The following is a 24,538-nucleotide window of genomic DNA, read 5'->3' on the forward strand; positions in this document are numbered from 1 at the left end:
AGGGATTGAACCTAGGCCCTGGCAGTGAAAGTGCTGAGTCCTACCCACTGGACTGCCAGGGAATTCCCATAATCACCTTTCTTTAAAAAATTGATTTTGTTCATTCCTCCAAGAATCAGCTTTCTTTAAGTTTAAATTTTTTTTAAGTGTACAACACAGTGGTTTTTAGTATTCTCAGACAGTGGTACACCATCACCACTATCTAATTCTGGTGATGGTGTACACCCCAAAAAGAAATCTCAACCCCATTAGCAAGCAGTCCCCATTTCCTCCCAACTTCCCCCCACCCCAGACCCAGGCAACCACAAATCTACTTTCTGTCTCTGTAGATCTGCCAATTCTGGACATTTATATAAATGGGATTATATAATGTGTGGGCATTTGACTAGGGAGCAGCTTTTTACAGTATCTGATAATATAAGTGTTGAAATGCAAATATTATAATACTGTTACTCATGGTTTTTAAAAATCCCAGGAGAACAATGGGAAGTCATGTCACATTCTATTTAGTATCTTACACGAACAGCCCTCCCTCAAGAAACATTTCAATGGTAGTGAGACCTGGATTCAGTTTTCCTACCAGGAAAAAAGATACAGACATGCCATGCCAGCTCAAGGCTCAGCCTGAAATTTAAAACTTTGTTTATCTTCCCCTCCCAACCAGGCCTATAAAATATGCATCCAGATTCACTTACTAGGATCCTTTCCCCTCGGGCTGATGTCCCTACTTTACCCAACTACAGAATTATTTAGATTCACAATTGTCAAATAATAAAGACACTTATAGCAATAAAAAAGAAATCTCAGATATGTATTTCAGTAAAATTCTGTTACATAATCTCCCATCCCCTGCCAACTTTGCTCACCCTAATAATCACTCTGGGAAATTTTCAAACTCTTCTTCATAATTTTTATACAGGATAAAACTGACTTACTTTTATATGACGCCTGCCAAACACCTGCTGAAAAATCACTAATATTTCCTCTGCCATCATTCCACTAAGCAGAAATTTACCACATAAAGAAGGATGATGTCAAAGTTAGAGGTTTTGATAAAGAGATGAAAAGACACTAATTGATTTTCTACAGAGATAAAGAGGACCTGCATTTGGAGCAACAAAGGACATGAGGTTTCAATTCTGCTGGACACAGATAATAGTTTGGTTGGTCTAAGGGTTTTGGCAGCAGTTTTAATAAGGGAATGCTAAAATCATATGGCAGAAAATTATTCTTAGAAATTTGAATCTGCAATTACTATAAGTAAGAATGTAATTTTTGGACAAAGATATTACTGATACTATGGCAAAAACTACAAATACAGAAGGCTCAAGTCCTCCTTATAACCACCAGGTGGTGTTCTCTGCCTCAAATTTTATCCCAATACCCTCTTACTGCTCTAATCTTGCTAGGCTCAGATTTATCTTCTAAAAAGACCTTCAGTCCCTTCAAATCCCCAGATTTGCACAGTAGATCTGCTATGTAGCCAATAAACACACAAATGATCCACACACTTCTTCCAGTGGGAGTTAACATAAACACAAAACAGAAAACCTAAATAGATGTGAATGAGGTTCCTTAGCGTGCTGTATGTCTATTTTGGGTTACAGTTTTCATAAAGGAACTCAGATAAAATCTAAATTATACAGGATTTAAAATGGGACCAAAAGTTAATATTTCATGTTTCTTTACCATTTTCCCTTTGCTCGAGATTCTAGAACTCATAAGATAGTTACATTATATTTGTTTGCTAACAAAATCAGAAGCCAAAAACACTAATTAAAAGGTAGCTGTGGGACTTCCCTGGTGGTGCAGTGGTTAAGAATCTGCCTGCCAATGCAGGTGACATGGGTTCGATCCCTGGTCCGGGAAGCAACTAAGCCCGTGTGCCACAACTACTGAGCCTGCGCTCTAGAGCCCGCGAGCCACAACTACTGAAGGCCACACGCCTAGAGCCCATGCTCCACAACAAGAGAAGCCACTGCAGTGAGAAGCCCGCGCACCGCAATGAAGAGTAGCCCCTGTTCACTGTAACTACAGAAAGCCCGTGCTCAGCAACAAAGACCCAACGCAGCCAAAAATAAAATGAAAAAAGTAAAAAGTTACCTGTGGAATGTTATGCTATTTGCTTCCTGACCCTAAGTCTGGAGAAGGTGATTCCCAAACATCTAAGCTCCTGTCCCAACTGTGGAATTTCTCCAGATCCCGTTCCAGAGTATTTACCGTCTCTTTGCCTTGGAGGAATACAAGACGAAACCCTGATATTCTGGAGCCACTAACAAGGCCTCAGTACAGAAACATAGGCAATGAAAGGTCATGAAAGGTCAGAGGAAGCCTTCTCTGCTCCCCCTCCCACATCCCTCTTACAACCTTCCCCCAGTGAAATACGGACAGTTCTATCTCAGACACTCAGCCTCCTTTAGTTTTAAGCCACTAGATTTATTAATCAATAACTGCACGCTCCGTAAAGGATTCTGAAATTGGAGAAAGGGAAAACACAGGAGAGATACTTACATGGCTGAAAATATGGGAAAACGGTGTTGTTGTTAAAAGCATAATCTTTGCAGCCAGAAAAAAACTTACATTTCGAAGGTCAGCTTCATCAATGATTAGCTGTGTGACCTTCAGAGAGATACTTAAGCTTCCTAAACCCCAGTTTCCTCATCTACAAAATGTGCACAGTAATATTCACCTCACAGTGCTGAGAATATGGAGGGGTAATAATAAAAGAGAGCTACATATAAGAACATGGCATAGAATGAGATTTCTGGAACCCATTTCCCATTCATCTCCTTCATGATAAGAGCATGTTTTGTTTTGTTTTTTAATTAATTTATTTATTTTTGGCTGTGTTGGGTCTTCGTTGCTGCGCCCGGGCTTTCTCTAGTTGCGGTGAGCGGGGGCTACTTTTTGTTGCAGTGCGCGGGCTTCTCATTGAGGTGGCTTCTCTTTGTTGCAGAGCACAGGCTCTAGGCATGCGGGCTTCAGTAGTTGTGGCACGTGGGCTCAGTAGTTGTGGCTCGCGGGCTCTAGAGGGCAGGCTCAGTAGTTGTGGTGCACGGGATTAGTTGCTCCGTGGTATGTGGGATCTTCCCCGACCAGGTCTCGAACCCGTGTCCCCTGTATTGGCAGGTGGATTCTTAACCACTGCGCCACCAGGGAAGTCTGATAAGGGCTTGTTAATGAATTCATATGTATAAGCCAACACTATGCAACACCACAGAATGCTGCTTGTTAGACAGGAATGTGAGTTCTAGTCCTTAAACGCCAGAATCAAAATCAACGGACTGAAGAGCAGAAAGAAACTTACCCTCGATACAATTTCAAAGTCTTCTAGAAAACATGAAATTTTAAGCAGCTTCTTTTATCTCCCTCAAAATATTCCTTGAGAATATACTACTTAAACCCCCAGCTGTTCCCCTTTTCTGTTATACGCCCCCGTCCTGCCCTGGTGTCCATACACGCCTCCACTGCACACACAGAGGAAGGTGGGAAGCTGACAGCCATCTGATGTGCCTGGATTCCACAGTACCTGGTACTGTTGCTACAAGGCCAGCCTACTTAAACATGGGATACATGCAAAGATAATCCAATTGTTCCATACACATTGGCCATGGCAACCAGGGAGAAAATATAAACGATACCATTTTGAAGTTGAAAATGGAAAGAGACTCTGAGAGGCAATGTTTCAAACCATTTTGAAAGCAAAGAGGATGATAGACAGCGATATAAACTGGTAGTGATTAGCACAACATAAGAGCAAGGTCATGGCTAAGTGAACATATTCATCAGGGGCCTACAAGCAGGCTCAGGAAGCATTAAGCAATATTAAAATTAATAAATAATCACGCTGCAATGAGGGATCAGTAAAAATGAAGAAAGTATATGGATCTGGCTAATCTGCCAAGCAATCAGCTCTAGTAAGTACCAGCCCAGTATCAGGGAAATCTGGGCTTACACTGACTAGTTACACGCCTTTTGACAAGATTCTCCAGGGCTTATTTCTCCATTTGTAAAATGGAAAGCATATAAATAAATCCAATTTACATTCAACTACTGGATGGCTTCTGCATAACCGAGTTAACTACTGATGCCCAGCTGCAAATTTTTCTTGCTGCTGAAACTTCCCCCATCACCAGAGCTACTAGGCCTAGGAGGGTTCTCGGCTTGAGAAATCAGCAGAGAGAAAAGAACTAGAGTTACAGATAGCTTGAACCTACTATTATAATAATTACAACTTGTTGATCTCTAACCTATGGAGTTCCAAAAAATAAATGTTAAGGGGGAAAAAAAAAACATTGCTAAATCAATGGATACCCATAAGTTAGACCTGCCAGCATCTTGGAGCTGTTGAAAAACTCTTCAGCAGGAAGGGTCAAGGAAGGGAGAGAAATTCTCTTCCATCTTCCATCCAAGCCCTGTTGAATCTACCTTGGAAACTTTCCCAGAATCTATCCATTTCTACCTAGACCTTCTCATATCTCACCTATAAGCATTCATTTTTTTAAAATGGGCGTAAGATTTTCTTGTTAGCTCTTCTTTAAAAATTTTTATTGAAATATAGTTAATTTACAATGTTGTATTAAGCATTCATTCTTTTAATATTATTTATTGAGTACCTACTATGTGCCAAGCACTCTGCCTGCTAGGTACCAGGAATACAAAGGCAGAGACAATAAAGATGAGATCCCCTATTTCAAAGAGCTCACAGAGTAACAACTAAACAGACTCCCACCAGAATAATCTCTCCAAAACACAAATCTGTACAGATCAGGCCCCCAAATGTAAACTTTTCATGTAGTCTCAAATATAGAGGTGAAAATGTAAATTGGTGCTAATTTTCTGAATGGCATATTCCAAACTGAACTCTCAATCTCTTGCCACAAAACCTGTTCTTCCTCCATTCTTCTCCATCTTAATCAATTACACCTCCATCCGTTCAAACGCAGCAGTCAGAAATTTATACATCATTTTCTTTCTTTTTTTTTTTTTTTTTTTCCTGCGGTACGCGGGCCTCTCACTGTTGTGGCCTCTCCCGTTGCGGAGCACAGGCTCCGGACGCGCAGGCTCAGCGGCCATGGCTCACGGGCCCAGCCACTCCGCGGCATGTGGGATCTTCCCGGACTGGGGCACGAACCCGTGTCTCCTGCATCGGCAGGCAGACTCTCAACCACTGCGCCACCAGGGAAGCCCTATACATCATTTTTTATACCTCTCTTCTTCAATCGCCATATCTACACCATCACCAAGACCAAATATCTCTCAAATCATTATCTCCTCTCTCCATCTGCAACACTATTTCTCTAATCCAAACGCACCAGATCTCTTGGACTAGTGCGATAACCTCCTAATTAATGTCTCTCTCTGCTTTTACATTCCCTTCTCCTCCAACACCAAACCAAAACCATTCTCTGCAAAACAGTCAGCTTGAGCTCTTAAAGAAGCAAAAGTGACCTTGTCACTCAGCTGCTTAAAACCTTTCTAGGGAAGCCTGCCTTCTGCCACTGTTGGATTAAAGAACAAAATCCTTAACGTGGTCTCCAAGGTCTTATATGATCTGGCCCATGGCTACTTCCCCAGCTTCTCAACTCCAATCACGCCAGCCTTCTTTCGTTTCCTCAAAACACCAACATGTTCTTTACTTAGGGCTTCTGGCCTTTGTACACGCTGCTCTCACTGCCTAAAGAGCTCCTTCCCCAACCACTATCCACCCCTTGTAGCCTGGTCAACTCCTATATATCAGCTGAAAAGCTTCTTCCTCAAAGGAGCCTTTCCTTGGTCCCCCAATCTAAACCAGATTATATTCTCTCTTCCATCTTTTCTTCTGGTTTTTACATTTCGTTATGGAAAATTTCAAACACACAAAAGCCGAGCATAATTAACCAGCAGCTTCATCAATTATCAACCTCTGGCCAATCTTACTTCAGCTATACTCCCACACACTCAACTCCCAACGTTGGAATATTTTGAAGCAAATCCCAAATATCATACCATGCAATCTGCATATACTTTGGTATATACCTCTAAAAATAAGGACTTTTCAAAGGTTATAGACTTTCACTTATTTTACCCTTTACTTTTTCTTTCTAAGTTGTACCATATTTTATCATATATTTATTTATGTGATCGCTGAACATGTCTTTTCCACTAAACTATAAGTGCCACAAGAGCAGGCAGATCTGTGATGTTCACTGTTACATTCCCAGGACACAGCACAGTTCCTCGCACACAGCAGGGAGGCAAAATTTGTTTAAAAATTAATTGAGGGCTTCCCTGGTGGCGCAGTGGTTGAGAGTCCGCCTGCCGATGCAGGGGACACGGGTTCGTGCCCCGGTCCGGGAAGATCCCACATGCCGCGGAGCGGCTGGGCCCGTGAGCCATGGCCGCTAAGACTGTGTGTCCGGAGCCTGTGCTCCGCAGCGTGAGAGGCCACAACAGTGAGAGGCCCGCGTACCGCAGAAAAATAAAAATAAAAATAATAATAATTGAAAGTAAGTAAATCCTTTGAAGGCCACCCACCCCTGCTGTAAGAATTCATCAGGGAAACAACAGGTCAAGTACACAAAGAAATATATTAAGAATGTTCAGTAATATATTAATGTTCCAACAAAAAACATCAACAGATTCCATAAAAGAACTATGATATCACTACTCAGGGAAAAGAAAATTGTAGCTCTTTATTTAATATAGAAACATGTCCATGTTATATTAATTATAAAATACAATTTTAAACAGTATAAACAGAACAAATCAAACCATTTTTGTTTAAGAATGTGAATAAATGTATATGTATGCACAGAAAAAATTGTCTAGAAGAATACATGTAAAATATTAAAAGCTATTATTTCTGGGTAGTGGGACTGTGAAATATTTATTTTCCTATTTTTTAACATACTCTCTGAATTGTTTGCAATGAACTTGCATTACTTCTGTAATGAGAAAAAACAGTACAGGTATTTTAAAAACAAAACAACAGAGCCATCCGTGGCTCCTTACTGGCTGAAAGATAAGTTGAAACTCCTTAGCATGATAATAAAGCCCTTTAAGAGCCCGTGCTTTACACAGGATGAGCAAGTCATCATTCTGAAAAATGTCATGACTCATGCCTCTTTGCCTACACCTTCTTCCTACCTGAAATGGCTTTCTCCTTCATTCCCTGCTCGAACACTTCAAAATCTAGTCCAATGTCACCTCTTTCTGTGAGGCCATCAAGGGAATAAATCTTGACCTTTGCTATGGCTAAGAGTCCATTGCCTGCTTTGCTCTTCCAATACTTAATATCTTATCACAATTAGTTGCTTACGAAACTTTCTTGCCCTAAACAGACTATCAGCTCTGGAAGGCAAGGACCTTGTCCCTTCATCATTTATCCCAAACATTTACCACCATACTTGCAAGTAGTACATACAAAATAAGTATTTGTTAAATGAAGTCATCAATTAACAAGATAAAAAGCATACAATTTTTTTTCTGTCTTGTAAAATGAAGGGAGAAGAACTTTTCAAACACTTTCAAGGCAAAGATATTACCCAGAAAAGGGATTAGGTTACTTTGGTGAGGCTCCAAAGGCATAACTAGCACCAGTGAGTAGAAGTTGATTTGGGAACACTCCGGGGAAGAATTTCCTAACTCATAATTAAGGTTGCGTGAAAACAAATGCAGCATATCCAAAAACAGTGGAATCCCAGTAAGTGCAAGTGTTCAAGAAAAGGCTGGATGATCAACTCTCAGGGATGGTGGAGAAATGATCCCTGCACAGTGGGTGGGGTAAACCATGAGCTGTAAAGTCCCTTCTAGTACCATTGTTCTACTGGCTGATTTGTAGGAAATTTTCATGTCCCTTCCTGCTTGAAATTCAGTGGTTCTGAAGGTACAATGTGAAATAATCTATGAAGATGTTAGGTCTTTTTTTTTTTTTTTTTGGCCGCATCATGAGGCATAAAGGACCTTAGTTCCCTGACCAGGGATCAAACCTGTGCCCCCTGCAGGGGAAGCACGGAGCCCTAACCATTGGACCTCCAGGGAATTCCCTGAAGATGTTAGATCCTGATGAGTCTAAAAACATGAAATCAAATTCAGTTCATGGAGCCTATGATTGGCACTGAAAGCTGGTTTAAACGTGATAGACACATAAGGAAGAACCTCCATCAACACATTCTGATTTGAAAATAGAAGCAAATTTCTCCTGAACTTAGCCTGTCATTAACTCCAGCATGAAATTCGAGAATCAAAGCAAAGAAGCAGCAGTATTTGTTTTAAGAACAATTCTAACGCTAGGTACCTCAGTTCCACTCATTATATCCCTTCAACCCTTGATTCACTACAAAGAAGAATACACATAAACACCAGTGGCATCTTGGAGAAATTAAGTAGGGCTACTAAGAGGTATGTTTATCAGCCTATTTCCATCTACACAAAAGAGAATTCACCTAGTTCCCTATTCCAAAATAACAATAAACAGTAACTTTGAACCTCCGTAAGTACAAACATTTTAAGGAACCATGAGGCCAAAATAAAAGCTTACTCAATCAACCTCTGCTCTGAGTACGCTCTGCAAGAGAAGTAAGTCCCTTTCCAGCCGGTACATCTTGTAAGAATGTTGTTCCCTTTTGTCAAAAAGAGACACTGTCCACGTTCATATATTTGAAAAGGCAGAAGTTAATCTTTTTTCGTTTTGTTTTTTTTGCGGTACGCGGGCTTCTCACTGTCGTGGCCTCTCCCATTGCGGAGCACAGGCTCTGGACGCGCAGGCTCAGCGGCCATGGCTCACGGGCCCAGCCGCTCCGCGGCATGTGGGATCTTCCCGGACTAAGGCACGAACCCGTGTCCCCTGCATCGGCAGGCGGACTCTCAACCACTGCGCCACCAGGGAAGCCCTAAAAGTTATCTTCTTAAATGTTTGAGACAAAACAAATTGAAAGATTTCTGAGATTGATTAGAGAATAAAGGTAAATACTACACCAAGGAATTTAAAATTGGAAAATCAGAGGTGGAAAGAACATTAGAAGTCGGTGAGTCTAACCTTCTCATTAGTCATTGAGATCCTTTTATCTGGTTCCTCCCTAAACAGCTCTGGTACTAAGTCAGTTATGTACCATTTCAAAAGGAAGGCCATTCTACTGTTGGATGGCATTGAATACTAGAGATGCCTTCTTTACACTGAGTCCCATTAATCTGCCTTCTTACCATTTTTACCTCCTGGTGCTACTTCTATACTACTCCCATATTTATATAAAATAACAAAAAATGCAAGATACAGATAGAGGTTTGGAGATTCTAGAAGAAGAGAGCGGCTATTCTACACTCAACTAAAATACAAGCCAGTTGAGCCAACTTAATCCAGGAGGTCAATGACAGAACAGATGTAGCAAACAAACTGCTATGATATCCATGGAGACAAAGCAAAGCAACATTATCCTCCTACCAGGTAACCAGAAAAAGGTGGTTAGTGAAGTAGAACACTGCTGAGCACTCACTGATGAAATAATTAGTTAGTCTACATCTAAACCCATTTCAGCCGATAACTTAAAATGGTCTTTGGGGCTTCCCTGGTGGCGCAGTGGTTAAGAATCTGCCTGCCAGTGCAGGGGACAGGGATTCGAGCCCTGGTCTGGGAAGATCCCACATGCCATGGAGCAACTAAGCCTGTGCACCACAACTACTGAGCCTGCGCTCTAGAGTCCGTGTGCCACAACTACTGAGCCCCAGTGCCACAGCTACTGAAGCCTGTGCGCCTAGAGCGTGTGCTCCGCAACAACAGAAGCCACTGCAAGGAGAAGCCCGTGCACCGCAATGAAGAGTAGCCCCCGCTCGCCGCAACTAGAGAAAGCCTGTGCGCAGCAACGAAGACCCAACTCAGCCAATAAATAAATAAATTCTTTTTAAAATAAAATAAAATGGTCTTTCTCTAAAGACATTAAAGCTTGTAACACTAGGAAATCAACAGGGAAGTGGAATGGGGGCTAGTGGGAAAAAAGGAGGAGACATTGTTAATCTTTCTCTCACCGTTAGCAGTGCTTACAGACAATGGATTGGCCTTGACCTTGCTCTGCTCTGGAGCGGGGGTGGTGGTGGAGAAAATTAAATACAATTTTTAAAAAGCCTACAGAAAGTAATAAAACTAAAACAATAAAACAGCCAAAGGGCCAGCGCTAGAACAAGGCACATGTCTACTGCTGGGGGCAGCAGCTTTCTCAGTTTCTCTATACACTGGCTATTCATTTCCTTTAAATCCTAGGAAAACCGGTACTTGCTCTGAATTAGTCCAGTAACATGCTTGTACATATCTCATGGTATTTACCTGACCCCTGCTAGCCACAAAGCTATGGGCTAAAAGATAATAACTGTATCTCTAAAATTAATTAAACTACTCTGAAAAGACTGAAGGAAGGGCAATTAACTTTTAGTAAATTTAGCTCCACATCAATCTTATTTGCCTTATTTATTATTGGAAGGTAAAGATTTATTGCAGGTTAGGCTCTAACTCTTCCTTTCTGGCTATCCCAGCAGTGGACGGTAACTAATGTATACTTAGGTGATGTTTCTGGTAATAAAGACTACCAAATCAAACAACCAGTATCTTTATTACTCAACTCTATTTCCCAGAATACGTCAGAAGGGAAAGGACCAGGTCCTAGTTCGAGCTTTTTTTTTTTTTGCCTCTGAAAAGGACATTCTGCCAAGGTATGTGCTGATGATGTCACTGCCCCATTTGAAGACATGTAATTTAGACCCCCACTGTCAACTGAACTCCAAACTAAGTGTGGCTTAAATTCTTCCATGATCTGGGCCTTTCTAGAATCAATTCTTGTTATTCCTCTTCTTACTTCTATACACCAACAAAGACATCACTTCCTCTAAAACGATGTGTGTAGCTGCCAGCTGCTAGGTTCCAGCCACACAGAGAAATCTGAGAGGGTGACTCTCACCCACAGACACCCAGAGGCCTTTCTCTGATTTGGGAACAAGAGGCAGACTGAGGGACTCCCGGACAAGGTGAGTCCCTGATTCTACACAGAGGGCCTCTGACTGCCACAGAGGTGTCTTTCCAGCCAGTCCTGGAGCAGCAGCTGTGCAGTACTGCTGGCGGTGCTCTCTAAAAGCCTGAGACCCAAGTCTCTTGGGGTTTCCCTGGGAGGTTCTGGTATGTGATGCTATGATTGTTTTCATAGTAGAGAGCTTATATATTTTAAAGAGGGGAAAAGAGCTAGCCGAAACATCTTCTGCCCGGGTTGAAGAATCTCATAAAGTCAGTGAGAAGATTAGACTGCTTACACAAGCTGATGCCTGCAGCAGAGGCCAGTCCTCTGACATTACAAACCTTGAGTATGGCAAAACGTAATAATCTAAACATGTCCACCTCTTTACTTGAGAACACAGTAGATTTTCTTGAAAAATAACTAGAAGTGAGCCCCTAAACTTTCATTTCATGGAGGGATGGTGGCTTGCCTTCAAGGACATACATGGTTACTCAAAGATATGTCAAACTCTCTCCAACCCTTAGTGACTGGTGCCAAAACACCCTAAAAGCGCCTCAGAAGAATGCAGAACAACTTCAGAGGGAAAGAATGGATGGTATGGTTGAAAACACTCATTTTCAGGAAAGCCTAGGATTGCTTTCCCGAGAAGCTGCAGGATGGGGGCAAAGAGTGTGGGAAGTGAAGAAAAAAAAAGCTTGAAAACTCAACTACACGGGTGAAATAGGTTGTAAATCATAAAAAGAGCCAGCTAAAAAGATCTATGACAAAAACTGTGCTGGAGAGGACAAATTTACCTGCTCTCTTTAGAGACTATGTGGATGACAGCGATTTGGGATTAGACAAAAAGAATGGATCAGAAAATGGAGACCACCTAGACTATGAGTCAGAAGTCGATTCAAAGAAACTCATCCATGCTGTTACTTAAATGTTTCCTTAAAAAGGCTCGAAGGAGAAAAGCAAGGAACATTTTAAAAATTATGTGAAGATGGGTTCCCTGGTGGCACAGTGGTTAAAAATCCGCCTGCCAACGCAGGGAACATGGGTTCGCACCCTGGTCCAGGAAGATCCCACGTGACGCAGAGCAACTAAGCCCGTGTGCCACAACTACTGAGCCTGCGCTCTAGAGCCCGTGAGCCACAACTACTGAAGCCCGCATGCCACAACTACTGCAGACGAGCACCTAGAGTCCGTGCTCCGCAACAAGAGAAGCCACCGCAATGAGAAGCCCGCACACCACAACGAAGAGCAGCTCCACAGCTCACTGCAACTAGAGAAAGCCCAGGCGCAGCAATGAAGACCCAACGCAGCCACAAATAAATTAATTAATTTAAAAAAAATTATTGAAGACAATCAAATGAAAAGGAGCTTACAAGTCAAATGAGAAATTTCCAAACTGAGCAACCCTCTTTGCAATTTGAATATTCACAGCTTGAAAGTGAAATTCAAAAGCTTCAGCTTAAACTTCAAATAGTGACTGAACTACATCAACAACATATAATGAAACTTTGCACAAAGTTTATCAAGGAGGGAATTTACTGCTTAGAAGAAGAAACTTCCCAAAGTGTACGAAAATATCAGCAGTGTACTCCCCAAGTGCAACTCCTACAGAAAGCTGGCCAAAGACCTAGAGAGAGAATTGGAAAGAAACATTTCCTTCTATCAAAGACGGATCATGTCCCATGAGAAAAAACCCTCAACAAAGTTGGCTGGCATCTCTGTTGACTGAGAGAAAGCTCAACAAGCTACGAAAAGAAATGGTCACAGGAGACAAAATTGGCCAGAGCAGGGTTTAAATTCCAGCTTTCCCCCAGGGGCTCCTCTGCCCTGCTATTCAGCAAGCAGAGGCCCGAGAGGGTCAGGGAATCCCTCTCCTTCATCAGGTTCCCAGGGAAGAAGGAGGTCAAACCGTGAGGGCTGAGGGACCCAGGGTCATGTCCAGGTTTAATTCCAGAGCAGCCACCTCCTAAATATCCACAAGCATAGTAGGACATCTGCCTAATGTTTTCTGTCTTTAAACGTCCTCTTGATTTCTCTCTTTAGTTAATGGCTGTTATTCAATTGATGCTACATTTGCTTTTACTATAATTCCTAAGATAGGGTTTAATATAATGCTTAAGAATATATTATTTCCACTTCATTGGACTCTCTAGAATTAGACAGCATACCTGCTATACTTTGGCTGCAATAAAAGATCCTCTATTACTTAAAGCATAGATTGAAGTTTGATGTGACCAGGTGGAGGCATTTGAAACAATACAGGAAATGCAACAAGCTGTTATTAAAAATCTATACAAGTAACAATATTTATCCCTATAAATTCTGATTGGTTTTTAAAACAATGTAAAAATAAACAAAAACTAAATAACAACATCCCCAGCTAATCTCAGTACTATTTTTATTGGTTTAGCCCTAAATGCATAGATTAGGGGAATTGACATTTTGCAATTTTTTGTTTCTTGTTTTTAAATTTCTCTTTAACCTCCGTTATTTTGTTTAGCAAATGCTTTGCTGTTTAAATGTTTTAAATTTTTATGAAGTCAAAATAAAAGTTTTCCCTTCTAAAAAAACCAGTATGTTCATAGCTCTTGTTAAATAAATGCTCCCATGAGAGATCAGTATGAAAGTTGTGGTACACAGTGCTGGGCCTCCAAGTGGGAAGCCCCTCTCTTTCTGGAGAATCTTGAGTTCAGCCTGGAGGATGAGGTCTCTGATTATGCCAGTAACCTTAGGAAGAGGCCTCGATGCCTATCCACTGAGAGATGAGTAAAAGAGCCCTAAGTGCGCAGCAGCACAAGAAGGCTAGTTTGGCTTTATCCTCTGGGTCAAGTTCTCTAGAGAGAAAATTGCTGGTGGTGGGTCCTTAGACAGTACCTTTCACATGCAGGAGGACCTGGTGCTGGAAAAAAAAAAAAAAATCAAGCAAGGTAACTAAGAATCTACACTGGTCCTGTGAAGCTAAGGCACGTGACCTCAGGATTCTGAAACAGAACAGGGACTGGGAACAAGCCGAGCGAGGTAGGATCAGAAGTTAAACCTTCAAAGAAAAGGGTGGCTGTTTTTTAGTTTCATATATTTTGTGATAAGTTCCCTTTTTTGTTCCCTCTTTGTACTCAAAGTTCTGAATGGTGTTAACAGGGCTAAGGGAAAAGAATCAAAGGAAGTGATTTGTGTCTATATATGAGCCAGAGCTTTAGAGCAGAGGCAGCAATACGATGAAAGCAATCGATAATCCAGAAGCAGCACCCAAAGAGGGAAAGAGAAGCAGGACACACGGGGGCCACCTGGGCAACTTTCTATCTCTACCTGTGGATTCTCTTTCCTGAATTCATGTTTTGGAGGTTCACAGGTTTGACAAATAAGGAAAACTGGACTACTTATACTTTCTGGATCAACTTAATATTGCTCACAAATAGCTCTACGTGGGCTATTACTTCCATTTGCAAAACCTCATTTTGTGAAAATCTTGCTGTCTCCATCAAGCCTTTTTTCCTTCCTCTTCTGACTCTCACAGCACTGTGTCATTCTCCGGTGGCACTCAGCTATGCTTGTTCTGTCGCTGGGTTTTATATTTGTTTTTATTTTGTGAGCTCCTTTAGGTAACAACTGCCTAAGTTAGCATACTTTTTAAAAACCTAGAATGAGTATTTTTCTTATGTGGACTTGAGGTTTGAATCCCTTATTACTCAGAAAACCACACAAAGGTGATTTAAATATCCTACATAGAAAATTAGGAGGAAGGGTGTCCTTAATGTTCCTTGTATCCTGGTTAGCTCGGATATTTTGGCTCTAGCTAATTTCCTCTGCACAAAGACCCTGCTTAAAGCATTCATGAATAAGCGAGAAGAGTGGTAGCTGAGGCATGGCTTCTCTGAAAAGGGGAGGGAGGAAATAAAAAATAGCTGCTTTCACTGGGGGCAGGAAGGAGATTATTTCATTAGGAGCCAAACAGTGAGACTATCTCAGTACAAACAATTGTTTGGCTTGAAGGCTCCATGTGGCCAATTACTCCGGCAAAGGCTCAGCTGGAATAGAACACGGAGCCTGCCAGGACTGAGGGATAGAGACTGACACAGGCTCAAGTGTCTCAGTCATGGCTCTGGGATCCCAGAGCATCCCAGCAAGGATGCTCATAGAACACACTCTACCCCAATCAGCAAAGAGCATCATTCTGCACCCAACCCAGTCCAGAATGTGGATTGAAAAGAGATGAGAAAAGGATGACAAAAAAAGAAAAAAAAGAAAAAGATGACACTGGGGACAATGTAAAGTAATTCAACCTAAAAAGAACATTTTGGGGGTGGGGGAGAGATAAATTAGGACTCTGGGATTAACATATACACACTACTATATATAAGATAGATAAACAACAAGGACCTACTGTATAGCACAGGGAACTATATTCAATATCTTTTAATAACCTATAATGGAAAAGAATCTGAAAAAGAATATATATATATATATATATATATAACTGAATCAGTTTGCTGTACACCTGAAACTAACACAATGTTGTAAACTAAGTATACTTCAAAAAAATTAAAAAAATTTTTAATATAAAATAAAACCAACATTTTGTAGCAAAAGCAATAAGGATAAAACCCAGATCTTATAAGAGAGCTAGAACATTTCAATCACTACCTCAATGGCTTTCATCAGGCTGGGGGTTGGAGGTGTGTAGAGATGGATCGCTGAGCTAACAGCTGGGCAATTACTTCAAAGTTGGCCAGGTGGACCTGATATTTCAAAACTTGACATTATAATTAAACTAATTTCCTATCATTCATGACCTCACTTCAGGAAACAGATGTTTAACTCGATTCTCTAGAAGTTATTGTCTTCACTCCCTGGGGACATTTAGTTCTTTATGTTTTTTAAGTTACTTCCCGTTAAAGCCTTAGCTTCCTCTTTGCAACAACCAATAGCTTCTCATATTCTGAAAAAAATACTGAAGATGCAAAGTAAGCCTGCCCACTGAGGGGAGGCACATCTTTAGAAGAAGCTACCAAAGAAAGGTGATAGAGCTCTTGACCAATGAGATTGCTCTTCATCCTCCAACCCCAGGACAGGTAATAAGCAGCAGAGGACCAATATGAAAATAGATATTAAAAATAGCCACATTCAAACAGTACCACTCTTCTTTCTTTAGAGCTGTGCTTCTCAACTGAAGCAATTTTCCCCACAAGTGGCAATGTCAATGTCTGGAGACATTTTTAGTTGTCACAACTGGCAGAAAGTTGGGGTGCTACTGGCATCTAGTAGGTGAGGCCAAGGATGCTGCTTTACCTCCTACACAGGACAACCTCTCAACAAAGAAGTATCCGAAACATCAATAGTGCTGAGAAACCATCCTGAAGCCACTTAGTTTGAAGCATGTGAGACATAAGAATATGCCAATCCTGTCGAAAAGCCGTTTCTCTTGTTCTGTAACAAAGAGATAAACATTTTGATACAGAATTCCCAAACTGGAAAGAACCTTAAGGATTATCTAGTCCAAGCACAGCTGGAGAATCTAAGGCCCGGGGAGGTCAAGTCATTTACCCAAGTTCATAGAAGAAATCATCAGCTGGACTGGAATGAGAATCATCTTTCTACACCCCAAATGTGTGTTATACATAGCAGATGCTCAATAATAGTCCCTAAATTGATATCCTATTCTTCAGGGGTTCTTTTCTCTTCTCACACACACATTCTCTGCTGCTGGAAAGCCCAAGGCCTGAGCTTGTGTGTGAAGGCTCATCCACACCCCTTCCCAGCCACGTTCCTCTTGCTCAGAGGAAGCCCAGAAGTGGAGGAGAGCGAAGAACAAGAAGCCAGGCAGAACTCATTTTTCACTTGTTTGAAGGGGAGCTCGTGCTTTTCACACAGGCAGAGAGAGGCTTTACACAAAACCTTCCGAGTCAGCAAATGAACTCTTGTACAAGACCACAGACATGTGAACTTCTTCCTTCCACGACGGTGTGCAGCTTTCCCAACACATCAGAGGAGCCCCAACCAATGGCAAACAGATGGCAAACCAGTGAGGGTTTAACTGAATCACAACCGTATCCAAAAGCTAGAGAACTTTCATCGCTACAGCAACAGCAGAATAGAAATGAATTCTGGGACCAAAATACAGATGGTTAGTCCAGGGACACGCAGAATATTAGTCATCAAAACAGCCCTGGCTTAAGGGAGCAGAGCAAAAAGTGGAGATTTGCCCTTTCAAAAGAAGATATTCACTATGTTTCAAAAGCCAGGTGTTTCAGAATTGGGTATAATGAGGTACGGGTCGGAAGGTATGGTGCAAGTGGGTGGCGCAAAGCTGCCAGCCGTGTGGATAGAAAGTTCCTGCAAAGGGGACATTACGCAGAGGAACTCAGAGCAGGTCTCTTGGGGAAAAAAATCGCGGCTTCGAAAGAGCCAAAGCAAGGTTCTTCAAATTAGACAAACCTGTTCCAGCAGGAACAAGGGGAGCTTCTAAAAGTGTTGCAAGGTTATGATTAATCTCTATGGCAGCTGAGGACAGTGTCTAAATATTTACTCCCAGCCCACAAAAAGGCTAAAGGACTGCTATTTCAGCCTCCCGTTTTACACTCCCTGCTCCATTTCCCCTAAAATGGTGTGTCTCACTGAGACCTCCTACGGAAAGGGCAGAATACCAGCTCTGTGACTGGCTCCAGCTTTCAAGGTGGTACAGATGCCAGAGCACACAAAAGAGATGGTGCACAGAAGCAACTGCCACAGAGCAACCTTGAGATTCACCTGCTCGGCTTCCTGCAACGTCACAGAGCTTCAAATCTCTGAGTTAAGAGTATGAGGGTGACTTTCAAAAAACTAAACAAGATTATGATCTGAACACGCATAACTAGAATAGTGTTCACGATGGAGACACAGACACTATGTACCCGATGCTGTGCTTTAGCTAACAGGAAAACACGGGACTCAGTCCCTCTCCTCATGGAATTCACAGTCTAAGGAAAGCTTTGTAAAACAAAAACAAAACACAGTAGCTGTTATTCCCCTTTCCACCAATGTGGGGCTTCTAATCCTCCTTCTCAGTGGACTGAGTTTAAGTGAAGGAGGCCTGTATGAACAACATAAGATGCTGACCAACGGCCCAACAGTATTTCCACATACCAAGTATATAACGTGGAAATTGCACGTGAGATATAAGAATATATCTTGGCCCATCTTGCTGTGATCATGTCCCATAAATCTGTTCCTTACGGTCAAGCCTGGATTCTCCCCAGCTCTCTGTGCTCCTTGTCTCAAATGTCCACTGCCATGAGGCAGTTCAAAATGAACTGCCCCCACGGCAAGGCCATCTCTACATGGGCTCAACCCAGAGGACTCCCTGACAACTCCTTAAAATTAGAGGGCCCACATAACTACTCAACTCTGAACACATAAATAACCCATTAGTCTCACAGCAACACAAAAATTCACAATGTCTCATTATCTTATAACACTGAAAAATTAAGACCCAAGGGTCCAACAATTGGGCAAGAGTTAAGTAATGATATATTCAAACAATGGAATACAATAAAGGCATTTAAATGTTTTTAATGTCATGAAAAATGCTTACGATAAATGTTAAGCCAAACAATAATGATACAAAATTATAATAGTATAAGCTGAAATAAAAAATGGGTGATAAGGATTATATGAAATACCTTCTGCATCATACTTTTTCATACTTTCCAATGATTTTCATCACAAATATGAATAACTTTCATAATGAGAAAAAATAAAGTTTTTGTTCTTTAAAGAAAAGCATTTAATGATGTTTAGCTAATAAGCACAACTGGTCTGGGAGTCTGTTCCTATGGTAACAAATTTTTTTTTTTTCTTTTTTCTTTTTGGTCATCCAGCATGTGGGATCTTAGTTCCACGACTGGGGATCAAACCCCCGCCCCCTGCAGTGGAAGCGAGGAGTCTTAACCACTGAACCGCCAAGGAAGTCCCTTTTTTCCCCTTATATGCATAAGAAGTCTAATGAAACTGAGCCTTATTTCTACTCTGCCCTTGATTTGAGTCACTTGTGCCTGGTGCCTATTCACAGACTAGGCTCAAAACCAAGTCAGAATGCTCAGAGGAGGTGATTTGGAATCTTCCTGATTCCAATGTTGTATTTAATGATGCTTCCTTTCTCTCACATAAAAGCTAGTAACGTTAATAATAGCACTCACACTCTATGAAAGACCTTTGCTCAAAATTCTCCTCGGTCTGAAACAGTTTCTCCAACCCAACCCCTCACATCTACCTTCAGAGAGACAAAGTCCCCAGTCCTTACAGCTATTATTTCAATAAAAATGCTTTCAGCACAGCAGAAGAGCCTGAATCTTTTCTTTCTTTCTTTTTCAAATCAGCCGTCACACAAATTGGTTTCCATTAGGTCCGTTGTTGCCAGCTATTTTGAACACAAGCATCATGATAAGAACAGGGAATTTCCTTCCTATTTCTCATCAGAGGGCTTGGGTCAGTTATAACCCAAGTGGTAAAGTATCAACAAGAAAAGACACCAATGCCTCTTCCCTCACCAGCATATGATATTACCAGTTCACATGGAAAATTCTGTATGAAATTATTTTTCAAAGGCATTAGAACAAAAACCGTCTAAACAATATTAAGACAAAGTTTTTAACTCAAGGCTTGAAACACTAGAGATCTCATTTCTAAATACACACACACACAGAGGGGACTTCCACTAAGACAAGAAAAGAGGAAGAAGTTAAAATTTACTTCGTGTGCACTTCAGGAAGTAACATTGTAGGATTAACATGTAAACTCACATCTAAAGGTATAAGCTCTGAGACAGAGGCATGGGGATTTATGGTCTTCCCAACACTAGCAACTGCTGTGAAAGACAGTATGGCTATTTGCAATACAGGAAAAGAAAAGGTGCTCTATTTTCTCACATCTCTGTGCTGGGACAGGCTTATCAGCTACAGCTGACAGTAGGTCTCTCTTCCTCCTGTATTTGCTCTACTATTTTCAACACATGATAAAATGAGAAAGTTACACATTTGTTTTTTGGGTGTGGAGAAATGACATGAAGCCTGAGGGATCCAGTTCTCATTGTTTCCGATTAAGACATTTCTTTTTGAAAGTTTTGACTTGAAATTAAATAAGGATCAACAGAGCATTTTCCAAGTGGGCTTATGAAGTCCAGTACTTTCTAAATAAACCATATCCTACAGGTATGTAAACATCAAACCAGAATATCCATAGGAAATATACAAATGGGGAAAAGAGGGCTACGGTCAACAAAAATGGTCAGAAAACTACTTAACATTACTTGAAAATGAAAACGAGCAGCAATAATAAAATCCCAGCAATATGTTACAAAGGTGGGATTCCAGGGCGTTTCAGCCACACAGGAGGGAGCATGGGGGTCAAGGCGAGCGGTGGACAAACTGAAGACAACCTCCAGGGCAACCTTACACTGATGGATGGCCACAGATGAAGCGGATTTGGCTCATCTCTGGGGTTTTTCACTGGGAAGGGACCTGCAGTTCAGCCATCAATGGACCAGCATCCACAAAGCCTGTGGGGAAATATAGGATCCAGAAGAGTGGGGTAGGGAAGGAGAAAGTTTGGAAAATGGAAGAGTCAAATACAGTAGTGAAATATTGTAGTTATTAAACATGAGGCTTCAAAAACGCATAGATGTACCTCTTAAGGTAAAATGGACTGCATGGGAACAACTGGTACTCTGGGAAGCAGGCTGATACGCTTTTTACAATACCAAATTACATTTCAATCACATCTGTGAATTATAGTAGTACCTGCTAAGAGGAAATTAATTTTTGGAGAAAACAGAAAAACAATGAAACCTATGCAATTTTTTTTTTTTTTTTTTTTACCGTTGGTAACTTTACTCAATGAAGGTTCCTTATCCATAGCTTCTGTGGAAAATAACAGCCTAAAAGCAAACATACTCACACTCCACTGAAAACCCTTGTTGGCCTAGTTCCACCAATTCCATTAACGTGGCAGGCGCCCAAAGGCAGGTGACCTGATTGACAAAAAAAGCACTTCTAGAAAGTGCTAAACTTGTATCACATAACTCATTAAACACTTTATAATCAAGGAGAAAACTAGTAGCCATAACTTGAGAAGCTTTGTCTTTAAATGGAGCAGCAGCAACCTTCCAAATAAGACAAAATATTTTTTATTTTTCAGGTTCAGTATAGAAGATAGTATGTCCAGTGATCTTACCTCTCTCACCCAGTGGTAACTGGACTGAATCAGGGGGCGGGTGGCACAGGCAAACCGATCAAACTATTTTAAAAAAATACGTGGCACAAGGAAAACTTCCTTAACTATCAAAGAAAGTCTAATCTGTACCACATTTTAAGGCTGCAATCCTCAAAACTCTCTTTGTACATCTTAAGTGTTACTTTGTTACTCAAAGCTTTTAGTTGTAGATGGGACAAGCTCAGTGCATACACATCATGCTTAAGGCTTCCCAGAATTAACAGGGTGGGAACTTATTTTCTGAGTAACCAAACGATAAATTGTCCTGGTGGAGACCAAAAGTCAAATACAGATCCCACAGAATCCGCACATCCTAATTATATAGGCAATGCCTATATAAAACTTACATTACTTGTTACGTGACTATACAAAGTTACATTACTTCCCAGGACTAATTACTGTTCTGGCAACAGTTAAGATCCTAGATCCTTTTGAAGCACAAGAGGTTATCTGCCTGAAAACCCTTCTTATTGCTTGTCCAAAATAACTGTTTACTTACAAGGAGAAAGAATTACATCTTGGAGATTTAAGTGCCTTTGTGCCTTTGCCTGTCTCAGCTTGGATCCTCCCCTTGCTCTACACTATCACAGGGAACTACATCCCCCAGGCTCCCTTGCCAACTGATTTATGAGTAAGTTCCACCAATGGGAGGCACTGATGAGGAAAGGCAGGAGAAGGAGGGAAGCCAGGGTAATGCTCTCTATCTTACTTGGTCCGAGTTCCAGCTGCCACCAGACAGCTCTTCTTTCCAGGCTTCTAGCTCACAGCAGATGGCTCAGGCTTCTAGCCTTTGGTGACACCAGCACCTTCTAATTTCCTTAGGGGCCTAGGAGCTCCCGGGTGTTGCCAACCTCTGGGTTGTCTCACCACCCCATTGACCTTCTTGGCTCTTGTATCACCTACGGAAACTATTCCATATTAAATTCCCTCTGCTTGTACTACCTACAGTGCTTTCTGTTTCTCTGAAGGGTCCCTACCTTTAAAATATATTTTAAAACTTAGCTTTCCTAAGAATTACACAAACATTCAGATAACATATAAAGGATTTCTTCTAATAAGAAACAAAGGATTTATACTGTTCAAACAAATACTTACTGAGAGCCTGACCTATGCCAACCATTGTTCTAGGTGCCAGGAATACTATAGTGAACAAAACAGGCACAAAACCCCTGCCCTCATGGAGCTTACATTCTAGTGGATGTGTTAACTGTAGCAAGTTACAATTTTAAGAAGTTAACTAGCAGAGGAATATTTCTTTAACAATAGAGGAATTTGGTAAAAGTGAATTAACTTTAAGGGGTTCTACTCTACATAGACTTGGTTCCTACCTTTTCAATGTGGTATGCTGAACTGTCACACTCCAGGGGCCAACACAGAACTTCTTCAAAGTTAGTATCTACTTAAACTGGCCACTTGCTCAAACAGAAGTATAACTGTGATAAGGATTTAAGCAGACACAATGACAAAAGTTAGGCACTGTATGCTTAGAATGTAAAACACATTTGTGTTTTATGCAGATTCTTGTTGGGCATCTTTTTCACAGGGGATATCATTTGGAGGAATTGAGTCTGAGTCCACTTAATAAGTCACTTTATCTCTTCCTTATGGCACAGGTAGCTTTCAACATAACATACAAAGCCAGCTGCAATGTTCATAATGAGTAACGTGTTGTGGTCTCCAGCTGCATGACATTATTTCCAAGATGGAATTTTCAGGCAGAACAGAAACTGACAATGACTCATGTGGTGAACAGTAATATAGACAACTGTGCCCAAGAAAGCTGCCACCTACATACCATAATGACATCAGATGAAAAATGCAGAAAGAAGGAAATTTTCTGATTTATTTAAAAGCAATAGATTTGTTGAAAGGTATACTGAGAGATGTGGCTGCAACTGCCTGTTTACACATCCTAAGCACTGAACAACCAAGGGCACACTCAAATATTCAACACTCTTAGACTGCTTGAGTATGAGAGCACGCTCAGCCTCAAAATTCAACGTCATCAACTCCAGAAATGGCATGACATCTACTGCTGACATTTCACTAGACTTCTCTAAGATAGTTTAATGTACTCATGAGGGTACACTTCCATGGAGATCTAGTGGGCACAATACTCAGACATTCCTTACTACTCAGCAGTTAGAGAACATTGCATGTTTGCAATATTTATAATTCCATTTGAGTAGCAGGTGGGCTTCCAATACTAGGGGCTTCTTACACAACAGGGAGTCTAAAGCATATTCATAATCTCAATGCCATACAGCAAGTCAACTACAGAGCTAGGATTTTAACCTTATGGGTCTCTGCCTACCTTATCCCTTGCCAATCCCCAACATGTAGTGAGAATATACTAAAGAATCACACACACACACACATACACATACACACACACACACACGGTACAGCACATCTTGCCTACTGCACATTCTGCTTCCTCTGCCTGGAATGCCCCAAATTCACCTGACAAAGTCATGCTTATCATTCAAGACATAGCCTACTTGACTCTCTGAGCCATGACTTCCTAGGCAGACTTTCTTGCTTTCTTCAATGCTTTCATTTCTCCCTGTACACAATCCTACAATGATAATTACTACATTGCATCATGTATCTGCTTACACATCTGCTTGCCCATTAGACTATAAAATCCTTGAAACCAAAGGCACTATCTTTTAATCTACATGTCTTGGTACAGTGTCTGACACAAAGCAGGTGCTTAAGAACTATTTTCTGAATGAATATATATAGTGTGGGATTGTACTCTCAGGCTTGCAAAGAGTTCTTAAAAGATAAGGCATTTTGTACTCTCTATCTATCCCACTGCCACTGGATAATGGCAAGGAGAACGAATAGGAAAGTATCTCCCAGGGAACAGGTTTAACAAGTTAATATTAAAAGACAACCTAGTATGTACATAATAATTAAATGTTGAAATTTATGAACTACTTTTATGAATTTAGATAATTTTTAAATATTGTTAAAATTTGTTGAACTAAAGAGTAATGTAAATAAAATAATTCATGTTTCAAATGGAAAAAAAAAAAAAGACAACCTAATGGGGACTTTTATAAATTACTTTCAGTAAAACTGTGTCAACCTGACTACAACCGTCAGAGTTAAGGTACATTAGCTGTAAAAAGCCAGAAAGTTATTTGATTTTGGCTGGAGAACGGTATTTAACAACTAGAGATGGAAGGAAAATTCCTTCTGTTGTCCAGATCTGATGCAATTTAAAAAAATCTCTTAAGAGGTGCCACAGATACAGCTAAAATAATTAAAAATTGATAGGAATGTTCATTTCTAAGGAATGATATTTAACAAGC

The 24,538-nt window shown here is 40.9% G+C and overlaps 1 protein-coding gene across 3 annotated transcripts in view; it reads right to left on the bottom strand.

Moving 5' to 3' along the window:
- The window catches only part of SMAP2 (small ArfGAP2), a 47,822-nt gene that overhangs the window by 18,070 nt on the left and 5,214 nt on the right, over window positions 1-24,538 (bottom strand). The window contains exon 1 of one of the 3 annotated variants that reach the window (XM_060140434.1): window positions 22,544-22,564. The exons of 1 other annotated variant lie outside the window; for it this stretch is intronic. The gene's annotated coding sequence lies outside the window, so the exon portion shown is untranslated. Of the gene's footprint in view, window positions 1-8,521; window positions 8,614-22,543; window positions 22,565-24,538 lie in introns of those variants that run through there. One more of the 3 variants, XM_060140433.1, reaches the window with a different exon arrangement.

This window comes from Lagenorhynchus albirostris, chromosome 2 (genome assembly GCF_949774975.1).
Source record: "Lagenorhynchus albirostris chromosome 2, mLagAlb1.1, whole genome shotgun sequence".
Classification (NCBI taxonomy): domain Eukaryota; kingdom Metazoa; phylum Chordata; class Mammalia; order Artiodactyla; family Delphinidae; genus Lagenorhynchus; species Lagenorhynchus albirostris.